This window comes from Scyliorhinus canicula, chromosome 15 (genome assembly GCF_902713615.1).
Source record: "Scyliorhinus canicula chromosome 15, sScyCan1.1, whole genome shotgun sequence".
NCBI lineage: Eukaryota > Metazoa > Chordata > Chondrichthyes > Carcharhiniformes > Scyliorhinidae > Scyliorhinus > Scyliorhinus canicula.
The window spans coordinates 47,667,041-47,685,273 of record NC_052160.1 but is presented as its reverse complement, the minus strand read 5'-3'; positions in this window follow the sequence as shown (position 1 = coordinate 47,685,273).

Genomic DNA, 18,233 nt, shown 5'->3' with positions numbered 1-18,233 from the left:
TTCTGGAATGCTGAAATAAATCACAAAGTGCTGGAAGGTCTGGAAGCATCTGTGGGGAGCGAAACAGCGTTAATGTTGCAGGTTAATTTCTCCAGAACTGACAGGATATAGAAAGATGTTAGATTTGAAACCAGTGAAAGATAAGAGGGATGGGGAGGTGGAACAAAAGGGAGGATAGGATCTGAGACACGGTGAAGGGAAAGACAGATTAACTGACAAAAGATTTCATGGCACAAAAAGCAAAAGGTGTGACTATGGTTGTGGTGAAGGAACAAAGGTTTGTCCAGAGTGGGTGTGGATGGCAGAATAATTAACATCTTTTTCTGAAAGAAAAAAACATGAAGAAAAACAAGATGGAGGGGACAGAGTTTATGGTCTGAAATTGTTGAACTCAGTGCTGAGTCCAGAAAGCTGTAAAGTGCCTCATTGAAAGATAACGTGCAGGGATTCCTCCAGCTTGCATTGAGCTTCACTTGATGAGTGCAGCAGGCTGTCTGCATGAGAGCAAAGTGGAGGACTAACATAGCAAGCCACTGGAAGCTAGGGGTCATGCTTGCAGACTGAGCAGAGATGTTCCGCAAAGTAGCCATCAATCTGCATTTGGCTTTTCCAGTGTAGAGATTGTCACTTCGTGAGCAGCAAATAGAGCACATCAAATTGAAAGAAGTATGTAAATCATTGCTTCACCTATGTGACGAATGGAGGATTTTAGGAATATTGGCATCCAGTTATTGGAGCAAGTTAAGGGTCAAAAGTCTGGGATTATAGTGTGTGTTGACTGCAGTGGTCATGTTTTTAAAAAGGATTTTGTTTTGCAAGGTCTGGGATCTTTTAGGAGCCAGAAGGTGAAATTGGCCAGATGAATGTGGTTTTCAGTCTGGGCTAATACACTGTGCTATGGCTGGGGAAAGCCCCTGGGGAGTTAATGTGCTTTAAACCTGGTGAGGCAAGTTGTTTTTCAGCTTGGGGAGATTATGTCATTGCTGGGTGGAGCCAAGGGATGCAGAGACATTTTGGAAAAAGCTTTGGAGAAGAGTTGAAGTCTGATCTATCTGACACTGAGTCCACATTCCTCTCAAATTAGTATAGTTAGAAATATTTAAAGCAGAGCAGTCTTATCTGAGGACATGGAAGAAACTGAAACACATAAGGTGAACCAGTGCTTTAAAAAGATATTCAGCAGAGTCTGGAGTAGTTCAAACAGGAGCTAATCTGTTCTGTAAAGCAAGTACTGTATTACCCAATGCCAAACTTTGACAAAGGGTCATCTGGACTTGAAACATTAGCTCTTTTCTCTCCCTACAGATGCTGCCAGACCTGCTGAGATTTTCCAGCATTTTCTCTTTTGGTTTCAGATTCCAGCATCCGCAGTAATTTGCTTTTACCCTGCGCCATGCTGATTTTAAGATGGATTGAGAGCAGTATGTTCCTTTTCTTTAATGGAAAATTGAATAGTAGTGTTTAAGGGGTAATTGTAAGATGTTCTTTGTAAGTGTTAATTTAAAGAGTTTAATATTGTATTCCAAATAAAGTTATTTTAAAAATACCAAATCACCATTACTTCACGCATTCACTCCTGGAGAGAATCATTCTTTCCACAGTCTTACAATAAACTAAAATATTGGGGTGTAAGTCCAGTATACTAGCTACTGTTGGGGTCTGGTCTGGGATTGTAATACCTGGAAGGAGTGTTTTGGGGCCTTGGACAGAGGAGATAAAAGAGCAGGTGTTATATCTCTGTGTTTGCATGGAAAGGTACCATGAAAGGGTGGGCGGAGTGGGATGTGGTGTTGGGGAGACTGGACCAGGGTGCCACTGAAGGAATATTCCCTTCGAAAGGTTAATATTGCAGGGGAGAGTAGAAGGGAAGATGTGTTTTGTGGTGGCATCATGTTGGAGTTGGCAGGAATGGCGGAGGATAAACCATTGAATGTGGAGAGTATGTGTTAGGGCTGGTTTAGCTCAGTGGGCTCAACAGCTGGTTTGTAATGCAGAACAAGGCCAGTAGCGCGGGTTCAATTCCTGTACCAGCTGAGAATTCTGAAGTCTCCCTGTGTACCTGATCAGGTGCCAGAATGTGGTGACTAGGGGCTTTACACAGTAACTTCATTGCAGTGTTAATGTAAGCCTACTTGTGACAATAAAAGATTATCATATTATTATTAGTGGGATGCAAGGTGAGGACAAGGGGAACCCTATCGCAGTTCTGGAAGGGAGAGGAAGGGTGAGTAGAGAAGAATGGGAAATGGGTCAGACATAATTGTGTACCCTGTCAACCACAGTGAGGTGGAAAAGGGTTAATTACATTTAGATAGCACCTTTCACAACCTTACGCCATCCCAAAACACTTTACAGCAAATGAAATACTTTTTGATCTTAGTTATTGTTGTAATGCAGGAAATGCAGCAGGCAAACGCAAGATCAATGAAGAATGACGAGGCAATCTGTTTTTAGTGATGTTTGAGAGCTGAATAATGGCCAGGATTCCAGGGAGAACTCCCCTGCCTGTTTTGAAACAGTGCTAGAGGATCTTTATTGTACCCCTCAGAGGAAATGCTAATCCTGATGATAACTCACTGCTGCACTATTAGATATGTTATATTTTGGATGAGATGTTAAATCAAGGTCTAATTTGCCCTCTCAGGCAGATGTGAACAAAATCTCATTGTACTATTGTGAAGATGATCCTTCCTCATTCATTTTCACAGTGCAATTTGTGGGATCATGCTTTGCGTAACATGGCTGCTGCATTTCCTATATTAGAGCAGTGACTACTCTTCAAAAGCCAGTTTACCCCATTTATATGAGACACCCTGAGGTAGTGAATAGTTCTATTGAAATTCAAGTTCTTTCTATTAAGAGTTGTCCAGCCTCCCATTAGTTCAGTTCACATGTGAGGAATGACAGGATGAGGGAGAATCTGGCGAGGAATGGTCACATGAAGGAGGGCCAGGTGAGGAATGGTCAGGTGGGAGAGGGCCAGGTGAGGAATGGTCAAGTAAGGGAGATAGGAGACAGCTGTGAGCAATGGTACTGTAAAGGAGGGCCAGGTGAGGAATAGTCAGGTGAGTGATAGCCAGGTGAGGGAGGGCCAGTTAGGTGAGGGAGAGCCAGGTGAGAGTTGGCCAGGCAAGCGAGGGCAAAGTGAGGGAGGGCAAGGTGAGGGGACTTGGCTGCAGGAGAGAGAAAACTATTCACCAGCGATACAAGCAATTTATTTAAACTAATTCTAAATGTCTCCCTTGCATTGTTAACCTTGCACCTCATTAGACGGCACTACAGAGCGATGGGAAGGCAGCATGTTAAGCAGATTGCTGCCTTGCCACTTAAGTGTTTTTCTGTCTGAATAAACAGTTCTATCAGTGCACTGATCCTTATGCATGGCAGCAAGAATGTTAATACCGATGCAAACTGGCCGCCTCTTTGTGGATTGGTGACTTTAATGAGCGAATTGGCACTGGCACTAGTTATGCAGTCAGTGATTGATGGCTCTACTATCAGATACAATCTACAGGGCTCCTCATGCATAAAAGACAGGGTATTTGCTTTGAAAATACACAAACTGCTTCAAATAAACACTTTGTTAGGCAACAATAATGGAATCTGAACAGGTTTTCTACCTGAAGCACAATTTATGTCCAGTGAAGTCACCGATCTTGGAAATCAACAAATCTATTCTATAAAATAACAACACTGGATATCTCCGAATATCATTTAGAGATCTTTTTGTGCTTATCGATCCTTGACATGGAGGCAGAAACGGAGGCAGGTCGGCGCCTAATTCTGTAACACCAGCCAACAGCCAGTTATCTGCAAGTTAGTTTGTTAAGCTGATTAAGAGGTTAACTAGACCACTGATCAGTGGAATCTTCCAGTTGACCTGTGGACCCTCGCTACAGCATTGTCGGCAGAGACCGAGAAGGAGCCTCCCAGGGTAGTCGGGGGTACAGCACTCCAGGCAGAATCTGAGGTCATGTCCCCCCTTCCAACTATCTGGTTACAGCTGCGACAACAGGTTACCCTGTGGAGGTGCTCCTCTTCACAATATTGGCCACTGCTGTGGTCATCTTTTATTTGAATTTTTTTTAAAGTTGCCTTTTTTAAGTAAGTCTTTTAAGTTACTCCACCTTGGAGGTCCTCTTTCTCTTCCCTGCAATAGCAGGTTGTGGTTCCTTCCATGCTTAACAGCCTCCTTTGGTCCTCCAGTTATTAAACATTTTTTCATTAAAGTTTGCATTTTAACACTGTACAAGAAATGGATGAGACGGGTTCCTTTTTGGCACCCGTGTGGTGTTTCCTTGGGTCTCTCCCCTCTGTCCACCCCGCCCCCCTTGATCCTGTCTGCTTTCAATGGTCCTGGTGGTCCCCATGTGTCCCGCTGCCCCTCCCCACCCGTTCTATCAGTTGTTCATGTCGAACAGGTCTTGGAACAGGCTGATAAATTGCCCCCATGCAGAAAGGAAGCCTTCATCAGACCCTCGGATTGTGCACTTGATCTCCTCCAGGTAGAGAAATTCCGATAGGTCTGCCAGCTGGTCTGCAGCTGTTGGTGGTGCTGCTGATCGCTAGCCAAGCAGGATTCTCCGGAGGGCGATTAGGGAAGCAACGGAAGGGCGTCAGCCCTCTTCCCCATATGAAGCTCTGGCTGGTCTGATACCCCAAAGATTGCCACACTAGGGCATGTCTCCACACTTACCCCCACAACATTGGAAGGCTGTCCAGAACCCGACACATCTGGAGCATGCCCAGAACATGTAGATGTGGTTGGCTGGGCGTTCCTGGCACCGTTCACATGTTTCCTCCACCTCCGGGAAGAACCCGCTCATTCGGGTTCTGGTCAGGTGCGCTCTGTGCACCACTTTTAGCTGCATGAGGCTGAGCCTTGCACAGGAGGAGGTGGAGTTGGCCCTATTCAGCACTTTGCTCCAGAAGCCCCACCCTACTTCCATCCCTAACTCTGCTTCCCATTTCTCTCTTGTTCCGTCCAGTGGGGATCATGTCCTTTCTAAAGGTCATCCACATCTATCCCCACCGTTCCCCTTTCCCAGACTGTCCATGTCCAGTAACTCCTCCAACATTGTGTCTCTCGGGACCCTCAGGTAGATTGTTGTTTCCTTGCGGAGAAAGTTTTTGATTTGTAAATGTTAGAGTTCCTGCCTCTTTGGTAATTCCAGTCTCTCCGCCAGCTCTTCTAGGGTTGCAAGTCTGTCCTCCTATCCCTAACCGCTAGTGTCCCCCCCCCGTCCTGTCTCCACCTCTTAAAGGTGCCATCGAGCATGGCTGTGGAAACCTGTGGTTGCTCCAGATGGGTGCCATGGTGGACACCTCGGACTACCTCGGCAGCATGGCCGCATAGTGGTTAGCACAGTTGCTTCACAGCTCCAGGGTCCCAGGTTCGATTCCCGGCTTGGGTCACTGTCTGTGTGGAGTTTGCACGTTGTCCCCGTGTGTGCGTGGGTTTATCCGGGTGCACCGGTATCCTCCCACAGTCCAAAGATGTGCGGGTTAGGTGCATTGGCCATGCTAAATTGCCCTTAATGTCCAAAAAAAAGGTTAAGTGGGGGCTACTGGGTTACGGGGGTAGGGTAGAGACGTGGACTTGAGTAGGGTGCTCTTTGTGAGGGCCGGTGCAGATTTGATGGGCCGAATGGCCTCCTTTTGCACTGTAAATTCTACGATTCTATGACCGAAGTGCTGTCTCATCTGGATCTGGGTTCTTAGTGTTGCTACTAACACTGGACTGGTTGTGTGTTTTGCTGGCGGGGATGGGAATGCTGTCGCGGCGAGGACCCGAAGGGTCATTCCTTTGCAGGAGGACTCCTCCATCCTCACCCATTCCGTGTTTGGTTCCTTCACCCATCCCCTCACTCTCTTGGCCGTGGATGCCCAGTGGTATATTGTAAGTTCAGGAGGACCAGCCCTCCCATCCTTCTTCTCCTTTCCATAGTTGTTTTAGGGACTTTGGTGTTGGTCGGAACGCTCGTCTTGGGGATGTTGTACAGGAGTTTCACCCATGAGGTGAACCCCATCCCTAGCCCGACCTGCTCCAGTACCTCAATGAGAAACTCAACACTGTCAAAGGCTTTTTCTGCGTTCAGCGGGACAATCAGCTCTGGTGTTCTCTCCCCAGATGGATTGTTCTTGTAGAGGGTCGACTTTGTGTGGTTAAACTCGGCCCTGCGCTTTGCCAGGTCTGCACCAATATCCTGGTGCACCCTTATTCTGTGCCCTTCCCAACTGCTTGCTTTGGTCTGCCAATCCCAACACAGGATCTTCTCCGGATCCTGGTACCTATGCAACTTGCCGATTATCGCCCTTGGCTGCTCCCCGGCCTTGGGCTCCGGTCGGACTGACCTGTGGGCTCTATCGATATCCGGTGATTTGAGGAAGCTGTCCATTCCAATCAAGTTGCCCAGCATTTGGGCCATTTGGTCAGTCGGCTCCCTGCCTTCGATTCCCTCTGGCAGGCCCACTATTCGAATATTCTGTCACCTGGACCGGTTCGCTTAGTCCTCGACCTTCCCCTTCAGGCTCCCTTGGGTCACCATCTACCTTTTTATCTCTTCTTCCAGTGTGACGATCTTGTAGCTTTGGTCGGTCAATGTCTTTTCAGGCTCTTGGATCGTTCTTCCCTGAGCCTCCAGCTTCTTCCCCATTCCATCGAGACTGACCGCCACCTGGATCTGTACTTTGATCACTTCCTTCATCGTAGTCAGCTCCTTGGTTAGGAATGTCTTCCATCCCTCTCCAGGTGGGGGTGGGGAAGCCCATCGTCTGGGTCATCGATCTCCCTCTCTCTCGAGTGACCGGGGACCACTTGCCTTGTGGGTCCGCTGACTTGCTTGCTCGCTGCTCCTTTTCTACCTTTTATCGCTTCCCTGCAACCCCTTGAGCTACTACTTTCTGGCATATTGCTCTTCTTCTTTGCCATTTTTTTTAGGAGTTGAGTAAGTCTGAATTATCAGGCTAAATTCGGCCAGAATTGGCGTTTTTACTATGTTCTGGGGGAGAGACTTCTGGGGCGAAATTCTCCGACCCCCCACAGGGTCGGAGAATCACCCGGGGCCGGCGTAAATCCCGCCCCTGCCGTGGCCGGAATTCTCCGCCACCCGGGAATTGGCGGGGGCAGGAATCACGCCCCGCCGATCGGCGTGCCCCCTGCCGGCGATTCTCCGGCCCGTGATGGGCCGAAGTCCCGCCCTGAGAGGCCAACCCCGCCGACGTGGTTTCAACCACCTCTGGTGGCGGAGGGATTGGCGGCGCGAGCGGGTCCCCGGGGTCCTGGGGGGGGGGGGGGGGGGGGCACGGGCGATCGGCCACGGTGGCCTGGCCCGCAATAGGGGCCCACCGATCGGCCGGCGGGCCAGTGCCATGGGGGCACTCTTTTTCTTCGGCCGCCGCCACGGCCTCCACCATGGCAGAGGCGGAAGAGAACCCCCCTACCGCACATGCGCCGGTGGTGACATCAGCGGCCGCTGACGCACCGGCGCATTCGCGAACCGGTGAAGGCCTTTCGGCCAGCCCCGATGCCGGGCAGCGGGCGTCAAAGGCCGTTGGTGCCGGTTATGGCACCAGTCGGCGTGGCACCAAACACTCCAGCGTGGGCCTAGCCCCTAAAGGTGCAGAGAATTCCTCACCTTTGGGGAGGCCCGACGCCGGATTGGTTGGCGCCACTCCGCTACGCCGGGACCCCCCGCCCCGCCGGGTAGGGGAGAATCCCGCCCTGATGTGTGACTACTCAGCACTTTCCCGTCACTGGAAGTCCTTGGTCCTCCAGTTTTGAAAGCCCACCCACTATCCTTAATTGCATGGTGAGCACATCCTGAGGCAAAATCTATGTCAAAACATGAGGACAAAAGAAGTAGAAGCAGAAGTGAGTTATTTTGCCTCTCAAGCCTGCTCCACCAGTCAATAAGAATCATGGTTGATCAAATTGTGGCCTTAACTCCACTTTCCTGCCTCCCTCCTCATAACCCTTGATTCCCTTGTAGATCAAAAATCTTTCTAATTCAGCACTGGAGTGATGGTACGTTACAACTGATGAGGTACTTGGAAATGTAGTCAGGGTTGTTGTGTAGGAAACACAGCAGTAAATTTGCACACAGCAAGATTCCACACAGTAATAAAATAAATGATCAGATAATCTGATGTTGGGTTCCGTTTAAATGACCATCAGGAGTCTGGGGGAGTTCCTTGCTCTACTTCAAAATATTGCCATTGGATCTTTCACCTGAGAGGGCAACGAAAAGCCGGCACCTCTTGATGTGTTGGGTAAGCTGGGTCTGCGAGGACTGCGTTTACTGCGGCAGTGAGAGACAGGCTTCCAACACTTGAAGAAATGCAACTCTATTTTATTGAACTCTTAACTATCATACATACTTTAACTGTGGGTTGACACTATGCTGAGGTGACTGGAGATCTGAGGCTAACCTGACCAGACTATCTTACTGCCACATGGTGTGTGTTCTAGTTGTTGCTCACGGGCTCTGACTGTCTCAGAGGCTGCATCCCAAGAGAGCGGGAAAACCAGTGCCCTCTGGCTTCATAGTGGCCGTGTCCTGTCTGGTAATTGGCTGCTGTGTTCTGTGTGTTCATTAGTCATCCTGTGTGTCAATCAATGTCTGTCTGTGCACCATCATATACTTGTGTGTATATTACGACACCTCTGGCAGTGCAGGACCCTGTCAGTACTGTACTGAAGTGTCAGCCTAGATTTTGTGCTCAAGTCTCTGAAGTGAGACCTAAACCGACAATCTTCTGGCTCAAAGTCAAGAGTACTACCCACCTAACTGCAGTTGATAGGAAAACAACAAGTTTAGTTTTGTACTATTCTAGAAAAGAGCTTCTCTCCACAAATGGGCCAAATGGTCTTCTTCAATACCGCATATTTCTAGTGTGCTATTCAACATTGTGAGGGATGTTATTAAATATGGATCTGGCATGTCAGCCGTTTTTAAAATTTCATTTCATTATAACAGAATGAATAACTCTCCCAGCTCCTGGCTTTCAGGGTTCTTCCTGAGGTGAGTTTGAACTGTATCAATAAAATTCCTCATGGGCATGGGTACAAGGAGAAAGCTTCACTCAGAATACTCTTCAGAGCGTGAAATTGACTATTTATATCCTCTAAATCTAAGAAGGAAAGTTTATTATCTGGATTTTACAGGAGTAATATAATGAGCAGTCCTTCACATTGCCACAGGGTCAGGATGAATGACCAAATTAGTAAAAATGGTCAATGATAGACATGAGGAGGAAGTGTTGTTCACCATCTCCAATAATCATGTTCCTAAAGAGTTGATCATTGGTCCTGGTGGTTAGAATTTCTGGTGAGAGGGTGGATGGGGGGTTTCGGAGGTGACAGAGAGCAGGGATTGAGAGGCTGGGGGTCTGTTTATTGATGGGACTTGGAAGATGAGTTTGAAATGCCGGGAGGAAATGGGTTTTGTTATCTGCAGGTGAGGGATTTTGTGCGAAGGCAGCTTTCAACCTTTCCACTTCAACCGCCTCAGGGGATACAGGACAAGGTAGTCTCTAGAACGGGATTGGGAGAGGGGAAGGTATCGGAAATCTATAAGGACTTATGGAGTGGGAGGAAACCAGTGGGAGGAGATAGGTGAGATAAAACATAAATGGGAAGATGAGTTGAGAAAGGAGTTAGAGGTGGGTCCGTGGGAGGATGCTTTAAGCAGAGTAAATGCAACCTCATCCTGTTCCAGGCTTGGCCTGATACAATTCAAGGAGATTCATTGGCCACACATGACAGTGGTCCGGAAGAGCAGGTTTTTTGGCATGGAGGACAGGTGTAGGAGGGCCCGCCAACCATGTCCACATGTTTTGGACATGCCCGAAGCTTAGGGGATCCTGGCAGGGATTTGCGGATGTCATGTCCACGGTGCTAAAAACACCATTTTTAGCGGTAGCGTCGAGTCCAGAGGTGCCGATTTGGAGTATCGGAAAACCCGGGAGTCCAGGGGGCGAGACAGGCTGATGTTTTGGCCTTTGCCTCCTTGATAGCCCGGAGATGGATATTCTTAGCGTGGAGGCACTCGAAACCCCCAAAATCAGAGGTATGGGTTGGCGACGTGGCTGGGTTTCTCAGTCTTGAGAAATTTAAGTTTGCCCTGAGAGGATCAACGTTCGGGTTCGTCCGGAGGTGGCAGCCGTTTATCGACTTCTTCTGAGAAAACTAAGGTTCAATAAGGGAGGGGGAAGGGGGGGTGAGGGGGTAAGGGGGGTAGGAGGGAGTTAGGTGGGAACAGTGGGAGATGGAGAATGTGCTACGCACTGAACTATGTTTTCTTGTGTATTTGTATGTTTTATTGTTATAAAACCATAAATGCCTTAAGAAAATGTTTGTAAAAAAAAAAGAATTTCTGGTGAGAGGCGTCAAACTCAATTAGTGTATGACTACCCACACTGAGGTAGCAAATGAACACTAAACCAAACCTGGGCGTTTACAGGAATAGTGCTTTGTGTTACATCTACCAATCTAACTTTACAGAACTTTCTGAGGGCCTGCGAGACTAAGGGCCCGATTCTCTGGAAAGATTTCTGTACAAATGTATTTTATTCCAAACTTATTTTTTTTAAAAACCACAAATCAATAACATTCTCAACATCCCCACAATTCACAGTATGTACAATTTGTCTCCCTTTTCACCCCCTCCCTCCCACTTAAGACCCCTCCCCGTGACAAACAATTCCTCAAAAACCCATGAACAGTCCCCATGGTGTCTCAAAACCCTCCACTGATCCCTTCAACTCAAACTTGATCTTTTCCAGCTGAAGGAAGTCATATAGGTCCCCCAGCCAGGCCACGACCCCGGGAGGCGGCGCCGACCACCAATCCAGCAATATCCTTCACCACACAATTAGAGAGGCGAAAACTACAACATCAGCCCTCTTCCCCTCCATCAGCGCCGGCATTTCCAACACCCCAAAGATTGTCACCCTAGGGTGTGGCCTGACCTCTACCTCCGCAATCTTCAATAGCGTCCCGAACACCGGCTCCCAGTATCTTTCCAATTTGTCACAGCCCCAGAACACATGTGCGCATGGCTGGCTGGCCCTCACCCACACTTAATACATTGGTCTGCTACCCCCTGGAAGAACCCACTCATCCTCGCCCAGGTCATGTGCACCCTGTGCACCATCTTGAAGTGAATCAAGCTCATTCTCGCACACAAGGAGGTCAAAGCTTGCATATACCTGAATTCACTTCTCTTTGGCAACTCAAACCTCTCCTGCAGCTCTTCCAGACCTGCAAATATCTCTTCCAGATATAAATCCCTCACCCTCACCAGCCCCAGCTCCCTCCACTTCCTATAGATGCCATCCATCTCCCCGAGCTTAAACCTGTGATTTCCACACAACGGTGTCAGCACCGACATCCCCTCCATCCCAAAGTGCCTCCTCAGCTGTTTCCACACCCTGATCGCAGACTGTACCACCAGGCTCACAGTGTACCTCCCCGGCGCCAACGTAACCATGGACCTCAGGCTGGACCCCTACAGGACTCCTCCTCCATCCTAACCCACTCCACCCCTTCTCCCTCCCACCACCATCTCGCCTTCTCCACGTTCGCTGCCCAGCAGTAATGCCGCAGGTTTGGGAGTGCCAGCCTCTCTTTCTGCCTCTGCCTCTGTAACAGAGCCCTCTTTACCATTGGTACTTTCCCCACCCAGACAAACTCTGGAGATCACTGCCTCCAATTTCCGGAAAAAAGCCTTGGAGATACAAATCGGGAGGGTCTGGAATACAAACAGAAACCTTGGCAGCACATTCATCTTAACCAGCTGGACCCTCCTCACCAATGTCTGGTGCAGCATAACCCACCACCTGGAATCCCCCCTAATCTCCTCCATCAACATTGTCAGATTCAACTTGTGCATCATGGCCACTCCCCATCACCTGGACCCCCAAATATCGAAACCTAGTCCTTGCTACCCTAAAGGGCAAAGCACCCAGGATGGCTACCCAATCCGCTGCATTCACCAGGAACATCTCATTCTTGCCAACATTTAACTTATATCCCGAAAGTATGTCCATAATTCACCCAATACTTTCCATACACAAACAGGAACAGGTCGCCCGCTGTGTCCCCTACTCCCCCTCACAATCCCCTGCCACTCCACTGACCCCCTAAGGGTCATTGCCAAGGGCTCTATTGCCAGCGCAACAGCAGCGACAATAACGGAGACCTCAGCCTCGTTCCCCTGTGCAACGCATAGCTCCGCAAACTCATCTCATTTGTTCGTACACTCCCCCACGGGACCGCATATAACAGCCACACCACAAACTTTGGGCCAAACCCAAACCTTCCCAAGGTCTCAAACAGGTACCTCCACGTCACCCGATCGAAAGCATTCTCCGCATCCATAGAGACTACTACCTCCGGTGCACGCCCCGCCAATAGGTCATTATCAAATTTAACAGCCTCCTGTTGTTAATAGAAAGCTGCCTGCCCTTTACAAAACCTGCTTAGCCCTCAGCAACCACTCCTGGTACACACCCCTCCATCCTCCCTGCCACTACTATCCAAGATGCCCCCCTTCTCCACCCATGACCGCACTCAATCTCCAACTCTACCATGTCACAGAGATCCCTCCCCCGCAGCCACCTCACTTCCGTTCACCAGCATTACCTGCCAGCGTGGCAGCTCCTGTCCGAAGGCCACTCCTACCTACTCCTCCACCCCTCTCCCCACCATTCACTCCTTAATCTGTGCAAATGGCTCCCTGTGGACCCCACCCTCCCCCAAAAACAAAGACACATCCAAAACCACAGGTCACCCCCTCCAAAGGAAAAACACCACAAACCGCGGAAGCGGGTGGTGGGGCAGCTGTCCCCTTATAAACTTATAGACCCCTGAAAAACAGCACAAACAACCTAATATCCCCCACTCTCCAGCCCCTCACAGTACCCGTATCGTCCGACCTCTGCAGATCCAGCTCCTCCATCTCCCGTCGACATTCTGTCCTCCCCCAATTTATGGTCTCTTATGAAGTCATTGGCCTCTCCTGGTGTCACAAAATAGTACTCCCAACCATCAAAAGTTACCCACAGTTTCTCAGGCTACAACAGCCCGAATAGAATCTGCCTTCGATATAACACCACCTTGGCCTTGTTAAATCTGGTACGCCTCTTCGCCAGCTCTGTACCAATATCTTGGTAAATTTGGATCCTGTTCCCTCCCATTCGCAGTTCTGTTTCTCCCTGGCACACTGCAGGATCTTTTCCTTCTCAACAAACATGTGGAGCCTCCCAATCACCGCCCATGGTGGAATCCCCACTCTCGGTTTCTGCCTTAGGGACCTGTGCACCCTATCCACCTCTGGGACCTAGTCCAGCACCAAAGAGAAAATGCTGGAAAATCTCAACAGGTCTGACAGCATCTGCAGAGAGAGAAAAGAGCTAACGTTTCAAGTCCAGATGACCCTTTGTCAAAGCACCGAGTCCAGCACCCCCTCCGCCACCAGCACCGACAGCATCCTCAAAACATTTTTTGTGGCTCTTATACCTTCCACATCCTCTGGCAGGCCGACTATACACAGATTCTGCCTCCTGGGTGTTCAGATGTTGGTTGCTGAGTGTGTGGTGTTGCCTCGCGCAGTGTTGAGGCACAGTGTCTGTTATACCGTCAATTCACTGCGAAACTGTGAGAACGAGGGAACATAAGACTTTATTATCCAGAAACTCGCCTGCCAGTGTCTGCTGTACAAATGAGTGCCACCCACAGGTGGCTGGTCTATATATTGCCCCGGGGAGGGCGGAGCCAGAGACGGAGCCCACCGGGGTTCCAGTACAGTACCTGGAAGTAGACCGTATTATCATTTCCAGGTCATAGGTCACAGCACTATACAGACATTTCATAATTAGGTGAATACATTCACCTGATTGTCCAAGCAACACAGTGTGATTGGGATACTAGGCAATGATTCCCACATATTACATGGCCCGCCCACACACGGGAATCCACTTGTGTTGTGTGAAGTGCTCACTTAACCACAATTGCGAATTCCCTATCAGCAATAACCTTCAGCCACATGGCCAGAGGCCTCGCCAGTCGGTGCTAGTTATAGGTGGTCAGTGGGGCAAATGGGCAGGGACAAGGGTGCCCCATGAATGGGTACGCATGATCCAGGGGTAGGCATGGTGTTGCCACATGCTATTGTACCCCCAGAGCCTCCTCCCCCCCTACCCTTCCATGGCGGCCCACCCCAGCGGAGGGATCCCCCCTCTCCCCCTGGAGCCAGGGGTTCCCCCCCCCCCCCCCCCCCCCACAGCTGAGGGATCCCACCCCTTCCGAGCACTGGGGTGGCAAGCCCAGCACCCCCGGACTCTTCCCCTGGGAGCAAAGATGGCTACTCACCTCCCCGGCTCCCCATAAAAACCCTTCTGCCAGGTTTACTTTATTAAAAAGGAGTATTAATCAACGAGAGCATGATCATAAAGTTCGGGAGGCCAATGAATCACATGAGGCCATTGTATATGGGGTGGCTCCCGTAAATTATATGGAAATAGGGCTTAAGTGGTAATAATTGGTTTCTCATCTCGCCACGGCACGATCCCGATTTCGCCGATAGGAGCGGGCCGGTTGCATCGTAAACTGTTTGGCGCTTCCCGTAGTTCTTGTATTTGATCTCTCCCGCTATTCACCGGCCTCGTTTCGCTCGAGCGAAAGTGTAACAAGGCCTGAGACTCGCGCCCTAAAGCTTTTTCTTCTGCTTGTGTAGGAATGTTTCTCCCCAACTGCTTTTGGATCTGAACTCATACCACGGCATCACAAGATCAGATCTGGGATTCAGCTTGGAATCAAGCCCAGGCTGCGAGGAGAGATGCGTACTCTGATAGCTGTCACTGCTCTTAATGAGTTGAGTTTGGGACAGGCTCATCTACTATCCATCGAATGCTCAGACCTGTTCCTAATTCAACAACAACCTTGAATTTGTATAATGGTTTTAAAGTAGGAAAATATCCCAAGGTGCTTCATAAAATTTGACCCCAACATATTCAGGAGATATTCGGGCAGGCAAGTAAAAAAAGGTAGGTTTCAGCAGTGCCTTAAAATAATAAATTATTATTATTTCTTATTTAATAATAATAATCTTTAGTGTCACAAGTAGGCTTACATTAATACTGCAATGAAGTTACTGTGAAAAGCCGCTAGTCGCCACACTTGGGTACACAGAGGGAGAATTCAGAATATCCAAATTACCTAGCAGCACGTCTTTCGGGATTTGTGGGAGGAAACTGGAGCATCCGGAGGATACCCACACAGACACTCGGAGAATGTGCAGGCAGTGACCCAAGTTAGGAATTGAACCTGGGATCCTGGTGCTGTGAAGCAACAGTGCCAACCACTGTGCTGCTGTGCTGCCCACGGAGAAGAGAGACGCAGAAAGATTTGGGGAGAGAAGTCCAGAGCTCAGGCAGCTGAAGGTACGGATGTTAATAGAGGAAGAGAAGAAAATTTTGTCAGCTGAAGAGACCAGAACCGGAGGAACTCTGATATCTCAGAGAGTTGTGCAGTTGGAAGAGATTGGAGAGACGGGAAAGGACATGGAGAGGTTTGAAAACAAGGATAAGCAAGGATGAGCTCAGATTCAGCCTGGCTTCTCAATCTTGCAATTGGATCAAAGGCGAACGCATTATGTCACTTCAGTACAGAAAGACCATCACTATATGATGAGGTATCCATGCACTCTCTTATTGGAGGAGTTTTCACTTTGTATCGTGCCGGGATACCTAACACTAACATTGGGAGCCAGAACAAGAACTTTTTGGGCTGGATTCATCAATTTTGAGACTAAGTGCGGAGGAACTGTGACGTTTTACGACAAGAAAATCACCAATACTGCAATCGGTGAGGGGCTAGCAGCCACACTGAGTAAAACTCCCGGCTTCCACAGTAAAAATGGCTGGAGAATGGCCAGGTCCATGACCACACGTGCGCACACTGATGACCTGCAACGGCCGCGCCGTAAAACATGGCACCGGCCATGCACGGACACGACCTGCCAGATAGTGCCCCTCTGGCCAGTCCCTGGCCAGCCCCTGGCCACCCTCCACCAGTCCCCCCAGGCTTTGCGGAAGTCCCTCCAGCCAGTAGCATGTCTCCCACCCGATTACGGCCACTGGGCACAGTCCGCAGCTGCCACACCAGGCTCCTGACCGCTGAGACCACACGTCAACTCCGCCCATCGAGGGCGGAGCATCGGGGGAGGGCTAACACAGTTCCAACAGCATGCGGTGCGCGACGCGATGACGCCATTTCGGAGGGGTGGAGGATTCAAAACCGGCATCAGAAGGGATTCTCCGCCCGATCGCCGATTATGAAATTGGCGTCGGGGAATGATGAATCCCGCCCCTGTGAGCTTGAGGAACAGGAAAAAATTAGAAATCAAAAAAAACTGAGAGATGTAAGTGCTAATTGTATAATAGGGCAATTAGTCAAATGCATCCGAGGCTTCAAAGAGGGAGATCCAGGCTTATTAAATTAATAATTCAGGTTTCTGGAGGGATTCTATTCTAAATATCACCATTTCATCTTTCTGTTTGTTGTGTTGTCGTGTTGCTGGTTATTATTCACACTCTGTTCTACTCTGTCAAGTAGTTCTTACTAGTTAGTATATTGCCTCCAATCTTCCTATTTCGCTTATTTTTTCTTCAGTTGCCAAGAGTCTAATTTCTTCCCTAAACTTCTTCACATCTCTATCTCCATCTCCTCTACTACAACACTACTTAAAGTAGTGACCAAGCTTTAACCACCTGTCCCAATGTCTCTCCAATAAAAAACAGAACATTCTAGAAATACTCAGCAAGTCAGACAGCACCTCTGGAAACAAACAGAATTGACATTTTAGGATGAAAATCACTGTTTCAGAACTGACGAGTCTGCTGTTGCCACGTTTTTCAAAGCCCCCAGTTTCTTTTCCAGTTTATCACCAAAGCAATAAGGAATGCTTTATCATGTTTGTGTTAAACAGCGAAGGTCATATTGTGTGATGGTGTTGTATCTCTTGAGCACTGCACCAACTCAACTTGATAGCCAGAGATTAAAAGATAAACTAAATTAATTGCTGCTAAATTATCCAGCACTAAACCTTATCATTGAATCTTTTATTACAAATCCCACCTGAGCATTTTCCCTTATCATTTTTTTTTTCTGATGGGGGAAAATTAAAAGAAATACAACCCTTTGATAAAGTGAGCAAGGAGATGCCAACAAAGAATCCATCGGCATCAAGGCTTTTGTGGAATGCAAGAGATCATAAGAAACCCGGCTTTTGTAAAATGAAGTATTTGTTCATAAAAGGGAAATAAAAGGCCAAAATTCAATTCATGCAAATTAAATCTGGAGTAGAACACACTTCAGTAACAAAACTGTAGATATACCTAGAGATGTAAGTATTTTTAAAATTTACAGTGTAACTCGTTAAACTTCATAATATATAATTGAGTAATATTCTAAACTTGAAACCTAATTGGTTGAATAAAAACAAAACACAGATGACAGGGTAGATGTTGAGTTGCAGCTGATGTGGGTGGAAGCTGCTGTACACACAGCATCCATATCTGCAGTACATGCTTGCAGCTCGAGGAACTTCACCTCAGAATTGATGAACTGGAGTCCAATTTCGGACACTGTGATGCATCAATGCGCCGGAAACCCGGGTTCAATTCCGGGTCACTGTCCATGTGGAGTTTGTACATTCTCCTCGTGTCCGCGTGGGTCTCACCCCCACAACCCAAAGATGTGCAAGGTAGATGGATTGGCCATGTTAAATTGCCGTTCATTGGACAAAAAAAATTCAAATAAAAAAAAGTATGTTTGAGAATGTGATAGACAGATTTTTAATCAGTAAGGGAATTGAGGGTCATGGGAATAAGGCGGGAAAGTAGTATTGAAGATTATATCAAATCGGCCATGATCTCATTGAATGGTGGAACAGACTCGATGGGCCTTAAGGCCTACTTCTGTTCCTGCATCTTATCGTCTTATGGGTATCAATGACATAGGTAAGACTAAGAATAAGGTTCTGCTGAGGGAATGTGAGCAGCTGCTCCTAGGGACCATGGGCAAAGGGACTACGGAATCATAGGGACTAAATTAAAAAGCTGAACTATAAAGGTAATAATCTCTAGATTACTACCTGAACCATGTGCAAGTTGGCATAAGGAAAATAGGATCAGAGAGTTAAATGTATAACTTAATAATTGATGTGGGA